Source organism: Pteropus medius, unplaced genomic scaffold (genome assembly GCF_902729225.1).
Source record: "Pteropus medius unplaced genomic scaffold, Ma_sr-lr_union100, whole genome shotgun sequence".
Classification (NCBI taxonomy): domain Eukaryota; kingdom Metazoa; phylum Chordata; class Mammalia; order Chiroptera; family Pteropodidae; genus Pteropus; species Pteropus medius.
Window position 1 is genome coordinate 162,791 of NW_024347788.1, and position 12,492 is coordinate 175,282.

At 32.6% G+C, this 12,492-nt stretch overlaps 1 pseudogene; it reads right to left on the reverse strand.

Moving 5' to 3' along the window:
- Positions 1–887: 887 nt before the first annotated feature.
- On the reverse strand, positions 888–1,005 carry LOC120614509 (uncharacterized; annotated as a pseudogene).
- Between the last annotated feature and the right edge of the window lie 11,487 nt (positions 1,006–12,492).

The following is a 12,492-nucleotide window of genomic DNA, read 5'->3' on the forward strand; positions in this document are numbered from 1 at the left end:
CCATATCTTATACAGTGTATAAAAGTTCTGAGCCCATTTAAAAATCTAATTATTTTGTTTACAAGATGATTACCTGTAATTCTACTTCATTTGCATTAAATTTATTAAAGTCATATGTTGCAATTATTTGTGAGACATAAATACTGTTATATTTAAGTGGTTTTTTAACTTAAAAAATACATCACAAGCCCTTTTTTCCTACTTTGTATCCAAAGGTCTTCTTTTTCCTAAATAATAGAATGATAAATTTTCTGCTGTTTAAAACTCTGACTTTAAAAAGAAATGCAACTAATTATTTTCTTCTGAGATAGCTCTTTAAAAATCCCATTATATTCTTAAATTGAATTGAATTCACCAACAAAATACATGAAGTTCTTTCAATATGTGAATAGTAAGCTAGACTGGTTACTAAAACACATGCATGTGGGTACTAATAAAAATTTCTAATCATTATCAACTGGATTAAGTAAACCATCCCGTGAAAACCTCTGATTCATAGCAATGTCTATTCTAAATTGCAAAGTCAGCATTAATTGTATTAGAATTAAGAAATATATATTTGAAGACATTTACAATTTTTACTTCCTCTCAGGATGAGGACAAACTCTCCCTCAATTCTTCCTCTCATCTTTATCCGCTACTCACCCCCATTAAACATTCACAAATTATTTATTTTCTTCTGTTTGAACTGAGATTCTCATTTAAGTCATCTCATGGTATTTGGATGGTGAGTTCATATCATTTAGAGCATATCATGTAGAGCTTGTTAATAATAACAAAAATATATTAACGTAACTTTTTTTTTAGGCGAGGCAACCCTTGGATGACCTCACAGATTGCAAGGACCTTTTAAGTTTACATTCCCTTATTTTTTTATTTATTTTTTATGCCTACAGCACTTGGTCTCTTAGGTAGTCTCCCATTCAAGTACTAACCAGGCTTGACCCTGCTTAGCTTCTGAGATCAGACGGGATCAAGCTTGTTCAGAGTGGCATGGCCGTAGACTATTAACATAATTTCTTATTTTCAATTAGAAAGGTACTAATTGCTACAGAACCATGGAAGGATTGATCAGTTAAGACTATAAACCATATTGTTAAATATACACTATTTTTAGATGTGTTCTTTATAGACCTAAAGTATTTAACAGGGATATATAAATAGAGTATGTCATATTTTTAACTGCCAAAGCCCAAACAATAGAAATTTGTATGTTTTATTTGTTTCTGTGCCTCAAATTTTGAAAAGTACCTTAAGCTAAAACCAAATGTAAGTGTTCTATAGCTTTAGAGAACTATGCTTAGCTTTAATCACATCTCTAATTTGCTATATGCAGGGAAATATTTTTAAATAAGTTTAGTTGAGCAACATCTAACATTAAGCTTTAATTACAATCTTAAACTTGAGTTTAATAATATTAGCATCTTTGTTGAATGTACTAGGTACTAAGCTCTGTGCTAAGGTCCAAGTTTATTAATCATCTCTTTAATCCTCAAAAACCCCAATGGGCCTATTTCTGTTCTATCAGCTGAGTGGTAGGTTCTCAGCTGTGGATGACTGTGGCCCCCAGGAGATATTTTACAATGTTTAGGGACATTTTCGATTACCAAAACTGGGACAGGGCCAGGGTACAAGTTCAATTGGCATCGGATGGGTAGAAACCAAGGATGCCACTAAACAGTCTACAACATACAGGAAAGCTCACTCAAAACAAAAAAATTATTGTCTAAAATGTCAACAATGCTGAGTATGAGAAACTTGAGCCCACCCAGAGATGTTTATGAAGTCATTGAAAGAAAGTCCATTTATGAAATGACAAGATGGACACAACCAAAGCTAATCATTATGCATAAAGAGGAAGCATAGCTAAGAATCAAAGGCAGGAATTTATTTTTTGTTGTTGAGGTATAAAGGTATAACTGACATAAAATTAAGTATATATACAATGTACAGGTGATGAATGGATATACAGAGAGAGATATATACGTATATATATACGTATATATGTGTATATATATAATCTGTATATATAATCTATATATATAATCTATATATATATATATAATCTCCGTTGTGAAAGGATTTCCAGAACTGAGTTAATTAAGACATCCAACACCTCACATATTTACTTTGACAGGTATATGAGAAAGCTTAAGATCTAGTCTCTTAGCAACTTTCAAGTGTCTAGTCTCTTAGCATGCATCTCCACGTTATACATTAGTTCCTCAGACTTTATTTTATAACTGAAAATGTGTACCCTTTTACTATCATCTTCCCATTCATCCCAGCCCCTTACAACCACAGTTCTGTTTTTATAAATTTGACATTTTTTTAGATTCACATGAGTGATACCTTGCAGTATTTGTCTTCCTCTGTCTTATTTAATTTAGCATAATATCCTCTAGATTCATATATGTTGTACCAAGTAGCAAGATTTCTTTATTTTTTAAGGATGAAAAAAATTCCATGTGTATTTATATATCCTACATTTTCTTAATCTAGTCATCTACTGATGGGTACTCAGTTTGTTTCTATAGTTTGGCAATCATGAATGGGGCAGTGTACAGTAATAAAGATGTCTCTTCAAAATAATGATCTCATTTCTTCTAGATATATACCCAGTAGTGGGATCACTCTATTTTATGCTAGTTCTATTTTTAATTTTTTTAGGAACCTGCATCCTTTCCATAGTGGCTGTGCCAATTTATATCCCTACCAATGGCACAAAAGAAAAACAATGGAGAAAGGGTTCTCCTCTCTACACACTCACCACTTGTTAATTCTTCTCTTTTTTACAATAGACATCCTAACAGGTGTGAGGTGATATCTCATTGTGATTTTGATTGGCATTACCCTGTTGATTAGTGATATTGAGCACCTTTTCATTTACTCATTGGCCATGTGTATGTCTTCTTTGGAAAACTGTCTATTAAGGTCTTTTGCCTATTTTTTAATTGAGTTGTTTTGCTTTTATTATTGAGCTGTATGAGTTCCTTGTGTATTTCATATGTGAACTTCTCACTGGATATGTGATTTGAAAATATTTTCTCTCATTCCAAAGGTTGCCTTTCATCTTGTTGTTTTTGCTGTGAAGGTTTATAGTTGGATGCAGGCCTACATATTTATCTTTGCTTTTGTTGCTTGTGGTTTTGGTGTCATCTCCAAACAAATCGCTGCCAAAATCAATATCAAGGAGCTTCCCTTCTATGTTTTCTTCTAGAAATTCTATGATTTCAAGATTTATATTCAAGTCTTTAATTCATTTTGAGTTGATTTTTGTGAGTGTTGTAATATAGGAGGCCAGTTTCATTCTTTATGTGGATATGCAATTTCCTAAGCACCATTTATTGAAGAGACTATCCTTTCCCCATTGTGTATTCTTGGCACGACTGGTACATTTGCTGTATTATATGCTGTACTATTATGAAATACTATTCACATTTAATCTTTGATTCTAAAATAGTTATTATTGGAGCCTTTCTTTTACATGATTTTTAAGTCAATAAGGATAGGAGTTTATCATAACATATCTGCAAGTTATACAAATAGACACATCTTTAAAATAAATATTATATAATAAATGTATCAATCAGACAGTACTTATAGACATCAACCATCTGACCAAAACCATCATGGGTACACAAAAATACCAAGTGAAAGACCTTTCTTTGAGGACACATTCCCTAGTGAAAGAGAAAATTTGAGTACCAAGAACAATGACCACAAATGCAGAAGCAGTACAAACATTTAAAGGTTATAAGTCTTAGCATAAACGACAATTAAGTGGAAGCATTCCATAAGCATCTACTCAAAATCAACTATGTCTTAAATTCACGTGACATTTCTTTCTTCTCCAAGGGCATCAGAGGACACAGACAAATGGGAAAAACAGATTGTCAGTCAACTATGTGATTATTATGAGTATTAGGATAACAGTCTCTAAAGTAGTCAGCAAAATACAGTAAAGAACTCTCACTAACAGCTGGATTGCAGGTATAAAGACTACATCCTTGTTATATTAAAATCTCTCCAATTTATATATTCTTTTATCTCCTTTTCCTCTTATTCGGTATCTCTTCATTACTAATCCCATATAATAGTTGAATCTGATTTTAAATCCTTCAATTTTTAAGTAATAAAGTAGCTCCTTGCACCTGAAAAAATTACTCATATGTATAGTTTTTATGTGAGTCAAAGACCTGTGCTAGACTTTGAGAGTGGAATTTTGAGAATCATCCATTAAAATGTATTTGTAGTTGGGATACAAATGGCATTGTCCTGAAATTGCATTTAGAGATAAAAATGAGTATTGTTATTGGTTGATGTAATAAATTTCTAATGAGAAGCTACTTTGACTACCCTTTAAAAGCAATAATTATCATATTAAAGTAATTAATCATTTAAGTCAAAAGTCTAAAGAAATGAAATGAGCCATTAATATGTGTACTGATAATCATGTTTTCAAGCTCAATTATATATTCATCTACATATAATTCTAATATATGTTTACTTACTCATGTAACCACCAATAAAGCCTAGTATAATTGTTTCATAATATTATGAAATAGAAATATTTGCTTTAATGTTTACGAGTTACATAAACAGGTAGCAAAAACCGATTTAAAAAATCGAGGGTTTTCTGCTTGAAGAAAATAAAGTATAACATGATTCTGACTTTTCAGAATCATTTTCAATTGTAGACACATTTTCAAATTTTTAATGAAGAGTTAAATTATGCTGAAAGCAGCCTGGCTGTGTTCTTAGATGAAGGAGTTCCAACTGTACGTAACCTGAAAAGTCCAGAAGCATAAGCAATGTGGTGCCGAAAGGCCTAAAACTGAGTGAAAGGAAAACATTAATTCATAGGTCATTCTCAAAAGAGCGTAGCATGGACCCTTTTCTGGGGCTAGAGATTTCTGACTTTCCATTATAGTCCTCTGGGGGAAAAAAAGGAAAAAAAAATATATATATATATATATACATATATATATATATATCAACATATATATATATATGTTATACACACACACACACACACACACATATATTACCTTACTTCTATTTAATTAATAACAGTGGAGAAAACTCCTCCCTTTCTTCTGCCCTGGGCCAAAAAAAAAAAAAAAAAAAAAAAAAAGTGTAGGCACTTTGTCCTTTACTACTTTGCATAAATCTGACCTGCCTCTGAGTCATCATTTACTGGAAGCTACAAAAAGTTATGTACTGAAATAATGTGTAACTGTATTTCAACTGAAGTAACAGTATCTTTTGGCTGTTGCAGACATCTTTGTATAATACGGCATCTAAATTACTATCCCTTTCCTTATTTTATGTGGTTGTATAGGGAGCTTACTCAGTGACTCTCAGATTCTAAAGTTCTTATAAATTCCCAGTATGTGTGGATCCATCTGCTATGTATTTATCACAGTGATCCATTGAGCAAACATGCATAGTCTAAGCGCAATACTTTGGATGAACAGATGAATAAACTGTGTTTGCTCCGCAGTTCATGCAATGTATTGAGATAAATGTCAAAAAAGTCCTATGAGTAGAATGGTTATCTTCATTCAGGACATTGAAATGGTTTCAGATAATATTTGAGTTAAGTCAGAAAAGGATGATTTCACAAAATTAGAATGTTTTCTTTTAAAGTTAACTACATTTGTGTCTTTTTCATTTATCTGTATGCTACTGATGTTTCCTTGACTTTGCATCAACAATTGTCTGCCATGTGCACTTAATTTAACAAGTGCATAAAACGCACTTCAGCACAGAATTTCTTGTCTAAGTGTTATATGTGATAAGCATAAGAGCCTATCTCTGTATTCAAACACAATTGTGTTTGTTCAATATCAGTATTGAGAAGCCTGTGAGGAAAAGAAAACTATGCTTTTTATTTATTTTTTTACTGAACTTTTGTCTGTTTTGATTCTATGATGAGTTTTTAAAGATTGGATTTGAACTATGCAAGAGCTGTATTCCCACATGTGTTTTTGTGCTCCTTTTTTATATTTCAGTAAACTGAACAATTTCTGAATGAGTTGAACATCTTTTTAATCCTCTACCTCATTATAAAATAAAGATGTAAAACTGTGTGTTTTAAAAGACAAAAATAGTCCTTTATATAATGAATATAGAGTGACTGTAATAGAAAACTATTTCATTCTTCCAATCACTGCCAGAAAAAATGGCTTAAAATCAACCTTTTCAAAATAAAATATGTATATTAGCCCATATGTATATTTTCTAGCAAATATTTTCCAGGTAATATTTAACATACATTGAAATTTATCAATGGGTCAATTAAGCTAGCTTCCAAATATCTATTTTACAAATATTTTAGTGTATTCTCAAAAATTATTTATGAGTGCAATATTAAAAATTATATATATATCTGCGTATATTTATTTATACATTTGTATGTATATTAACTTAACCCTGTCTTGCTTTTACATTTTTATACACATTCTCCTATTTTTCTTATTCTGTGACTTTCCATTATGTATCACTGCCAATTACTGAAAAACATTTGTAAATATGTCAGAGAATAAGGGAAGGGAGGAAGGGAGGGAGAGAGGAAGGGAATGGTGTATAAATAAGACCTAATGGCCAGAAACACACATTCTACACCATCAAGAACAACATTAAATTCTTGAGACAGGCTCAGCAGAAGGTGTGTGAGCCACTTTTTGGCCATCCTTTCCTATGATAACAATTAACAGGGAAAGATCACAGTGCTGGGATGGTGGGGCTTCTAAACTATAAGATTAGCAAAGCATGGACTCCTTCTCTAGCATAACCAAGGACCAGGTCATAATAGCAACAAGAAATGGCATTATCTCTGTTTCAGGCCTATATTGCCAGCTCAGCATTCACATTTATGGGGGATCTAACCCCTTCCTGGGTGTGGTCATCTTTCCAAACACAGTTTTTATTTCTTGACTACTTAAATGACTTCTCAATGTTATTTAATGTGGTAGAGCATTATTTTGAAACACATTTTCCCCTAGGTTTATCAAGATCATTTTTACTGCAAGTAACACAAAGCAAATTAACAGTGGATTAAACAATGAGGTGATTAGTTTACTCAGATAATAAGATCTGGAGAGCTGAGGTTGATTCACTGATACAATGATCACATATCTGGTTCTCTCCATATTTCAACTCTTCCGAACTCGGTGTGTTCCAATATCCCTAGTCACATTTTCAAGATGACTTAGGCAATATCACGGCTCCCATAAAAAGGTCCAAAGGCACGAAGGAGGAAGTCTTTCTTTTTTCTTCCCATCCAATTACATTCTAATGGGAGTAATGGTACAGTTAATATCAATAGGAAAGGACAGAGTTTATTATTTTGTGAGAACTGGTTGACACATCTAGGTTAAATTTCTACCTTGGTGCCCTACTTAAGTCAATCTATAAGCTATGAGAATTATGTTAATTCTCTAGTTTAAAGCCTAAATAATAAGAAAAGTATCTGCTTCTCCTATATTCTAAAATTTTAACTGATAAGGCACAACCCAAAAGATAGAAGCCCTGATAAATCTTAATATACCTGTTATATTATATTCAAAAAGAAGCAAGTCAAATATTAAAATGTACCTAAGAGAGAAACATTTCAAGTGTAAGTTTATTCACTGACAAATGACCCACTTATATGAAACAAAAATCTGCTAAACTTTTAGTGCCTCTCTTGAAAAAAAAAATAATTCCTTCAAAACTTAGAAATTTTCAGCAGAAGACAGGCACCTAACTTGCTCTCTTTACTGCCCATATATTACATTAATCCCCTAACATATAGTTAGCATGTGAACTCACATGTTTTACATGAATACTCCAACAGAAATAAATGACTTTTATTCTTTATAATGCAAGACTTTGAGCCATAGCTGAACTATAGGAAAAAAAGGAACTAGAACCACCAAAAAAAACTCAATAAAATCAAGTTCAATGCTTACATAACTAAGCTTTGTCTATTTTGAACAGAATATAACTTTCTTTATCTCTCTGCTAAAACTATATTCCGCTTGTTCAACTTCATGCATGATCCATTTGTCATGCATATGTCCTTGCTACTTAAGTTCTAAACTGATCTTGATATGGCTTTATATACGACTCATGTTTTGTGTACATGAGAAATTACTATAAAACCTTCCCTAACTTTTCATTTGAGCCTCAGATGAGTTTTCCATGGCTTGAGAAAAACAGAGGATCATAAAATGATGTAGTGCTACATATTATCTAGCAATTCAGGCACTATTTAAAGAACTGGCTGTTTAAGAGATGCAATTGTTTTTGAAGTTTGAAGTTCCTGTGTGAGTCTGCCTCATAGATCCTCACCTAAGTTCACCAAGCTACACCAGATGTCAGACATGTCTCATGAGAAGAAGATTTGGCTGGTTTCTTCGATCTCTGAGTTTCCAGATAGCTATATGCTGTAGCTATAACCACCTCTGTCACTCTACTGGTAGATAAGTGTACAGAAAGCACTACAAACATGTACAACACTCCATTCCTTGGGAGAACCTTGGCTGTCAACTCCTTTTCAGTCAACTCCGTAGTGAACTCAGCTGGAACATGACTTGAATATTCCTTTGCTCTTCTAGCTTAAGGCCTAAAATGTAAAATCAGCTTACAAAATTAGTTGGCTCTGATATTTACCCTGGCATCACTCTCGTTTGCATTTGAATTTCCAAATAAACAAGAGACAGTTACAGAAAGGTGGTAACAAGATGAAGGCTTTGGGCTTCTTCTTAAGTGGGTAGAAATTCTTGGCTAAGTACTTCACCAGTTACGGAAGGAAATTATTTGAGAAAAGAATTTTTAAAGGGAGATACCTCAGAAAGAATGTGAAGTTATGAAGTGAAAGATAGAGGAAAATAATTAGCAGAAAGAGAGAGTGACAGAGATGGAGAACTAAAAGAGAGAGCTGGCCATACTATATTGAAGATAAACCAGTTTTCCACTCTTGGCCAAAACTAAAATTTCTCTTCTGAAGACTGTGGAGATATTGTTTCCTTAACTTTTACTGGGATTCCTTTTTATGAGGGATTTAGAAAGTCAGAATTGAGATGAGCAAAAGAAGCCATTGCAAGTCAGTCTTGAATTCTTCCTAGAGATTAGATAATAGTATTAATGATTAATACTAATGATTAGCTATTTGAATGTCACTTATTTTTTAGGAAAAGAATGACTACCTGAAAAAGTAGTCAATGTACTAAGACTCAGTTAATGAATATAAGATTTCTTTCTGAAAGAAAGAAATAACTTAGGTGTCACATTCCATCTGAGGGAACTATTCTAAGTCATAAGCACAGTATTTGCTATATAGGTGGAATGCTTGTGTCCTCCCAAAATTTATATTTTGAAATTTTAAGCCCTAGTGTGATAGTATTAGAGAGCGAGGCCTTTGGGAGGTGATTAGGTCATGAGAGCATAGCCCTCATAAAGGAGACCCCAGAGAGGTCTCTTGTTCTTTTCAGAGGACATAGTGAGATGGTCATCTATGAACCAGAAGGCAGGCCTTCACCAGACATTGAATCTGCTGGCGCGTTGATCCTGGACTTCCGGCATCCAGAACTATGAGAAATAAATGTCTGTTGCTTAAGCCACCCAGTCTATTGTGTTTTGTTATAGCAGCCTGAATCGACTAAGACAGTATCTCAGGAGAAAAATAGCCTTCCAAATCTAAATCGGAGAAATCATTATAAATGCAAACTGTCATATCAGAAATTATTGTGTACATTTGCTGTTCAGCAAGTAATCCAAGTGCAAATTCATACTTATTTTTAAATAAACTCCATTATTAGAATATAATTGATAAATAATTATACTAAATGTTCATTTCTAAGGAGTTAATATTTTAAAAATTGGTAGAAAACATCAATGTTTTCTGTTTTCCCTGAAAAAGCATTTTTTGACTTTTTTTCTTTCTACTGCAGCCTCCTATGGAGACTATAGAGACAACTTTTCCGAATAATCCTCCAAAAATTTTAATATAAGTATACTAAATATCTGTTTGTACATATATCTATGCTTGTATGCAAAAAAAGTAAAAGGACAGATATATTATTTAGTTCAAAACATGGCTATGAGTGACTAGAATAATTGTTAAGAATGACAAAATCAAATTTTCAAGTTAAAAGTAAAATTAGCATTTGAAAAGTCACAACATTTAACTTTATAAATATATTTGCTGAGTAATTTTAATGTAATTTATATATGTAAATTGAATATATAAAATTACTTGGGAATATTAGCAATTTATATAAATACAGTAATAATAATGTAATCAGGTTTTTGAAAATCATTATTTTCCCAAGCAAATTAAAACAATTAAAATAATAAATTTCCTAAAAATTATTTTAATTTTAATGTACTTAACTTTTAACTTTTGCTTAAAATAAGAAAATGTGTACCTTAACTAACTGCAAGACATTCATTCAGATATTGTCAATTTTTTTTCCTTTTCACCACTTGGCATAATTAATGATGGCCATATTTTATGGTATAATTCCTATTTTCTAACATGTGGGAACTAGAACTAGATAATTTTTATAGCTTTAGAAATAAGAAGCTATGATTCTAAGATAGTAAATGTCAATGGGATAAAGTCACTCTGAAAAGGAAGAACATAGGTTCTGGAGGAAAATGCAAACAAACTTTAGATATTTATAGCCTCCAAAGAGTAACTGTACCAACAAAATTGCATTTCTTATACTTTAATTACTCTTGTTTTCTTGGGTTTGACATGAGCGTCACTGACGTTGAGTTATGAAAGACTCATTAGTGTCAATGTATGGCTGTGGTTGGAGGACCGTGAGAAGCGGTCTGCACATGCATACCGGTTACTATGGCTGCTTTGTGCATATTGTTTATGTCTGGTTTCCAGGGTTTTAGTGGGTTACTTGGAACTTCTCCATGTATGACAATAAGGAAGATATCTATTAGGAATAAATTAAAAATTATATGATATTAATGGTGAAAATAATTCTCTCTCATCCAATGAGATTAAAACCTTTCCAACACCCTATTTGGTATTGTCTTTCTGTACCAACATAGATCACTAAGAATTTTTATTAACATAGTAAACACAGTCTTAACAGTAATTTTATTTGTTCACTTTCCTTTTGTTCTTATAGTTGTTTTTTTTTTTTTTTTTAAGGAAATGCAAAGGATATTCTGTATAATATTTCTGAAAATGCTTAGGATGAGCACCTACAATTCAGAATGCAATTCTTTGACCTACAGAGGAACTATGACTTTGATTAAAAAGCAGAACAAGTCCAGGGTTATACAGCGTCCTGGGAATTTTCATCTCCCTGTGAATTAAAATGAATGAGTAAAGAAACATTTCCTTGGCTAACATGTTAATTAACAAAGTTTCTCAAAGATAAATTAAAAATTCTCAGCAACATTTTGGATATAAAACAACATGAGTACAAATACACTTACTTATACTCTTTCATTTATTTATTGTTTCAGCACTTATTATATACTGAAGATAATGCCCGAAAAAATCTTATATGTGAAATTGTAGATAAGCAGATCAAATACGACATAGTTTTAAACGTATTTAAATATACTATGACTGAGATTACGGGAGCACCCCCCCAAAAAAGGCTATGGAAGGGATGATCTGGGAAAATTTCCAAAAGAAAGTAAAGTCTAAGCTCAGTTTTTGTTTGTCATGTTTAATGCAATGCCACACCTTAAATAACACCATGGGACCCACACGAAATGTCCCCAGTGACACCGGAAGTGCTCCTAAGAAGCAGAGAAAAGTCACACCATTTTAAGAAAAAGCTGAACTGCTTGATGTGCACTGTAGATTGAGGTCTACAGCTGACGTTGCCCACCCTTTCAAGATAAATGAATCCAGTATAAAGACCATTGGGGAAAAAAAAAAAAAACAGAAAGAAAGAAAGAAAGAAAGAAGAAAATCCATTAAGCCTTCATTACAGCTACATCAACAGGCCTGAAAACTTTGCAGTTTTTGCAAAATACCTTTTCAAAAGGTATTTTGAAATTTATGGGGTTCTGGCCACCCAGAACCCCATAAATTCATCACTGAAGGCGTCGAAGTGGTCTCCTTGTCCCCAAACACAGCTTTTATGTAGGTATAAGACTGCTATGAGAAAGGCATACCTATAGACTATATAACATGATTCGAGAAAAAGTGAATTCATTATATGACAACTTAACCAAAAGAAGGTGAAGGTATGTGATGAATTTAATGCCAGCAAAGAGTGGTTTGAAAGAGTTTTGGCTTAAAGAATGTCAAGATAACAGAAGCAGCTTCTGACGACCAAGAAGCCACATATGAGTTCCCATAAAATCACTGAGAAAAAAAATTATCTACCTGAATAGGTTTTTAATGTAGATAAAAGTACCCTATTCTGAGGGGGGAAAATGCCACAAAGGACATTTATTAGTAAGGAAGGGGAATGAGCATGAGGATTTAAGGTAGGAAGGCTCAGGCTAACTCTGTTA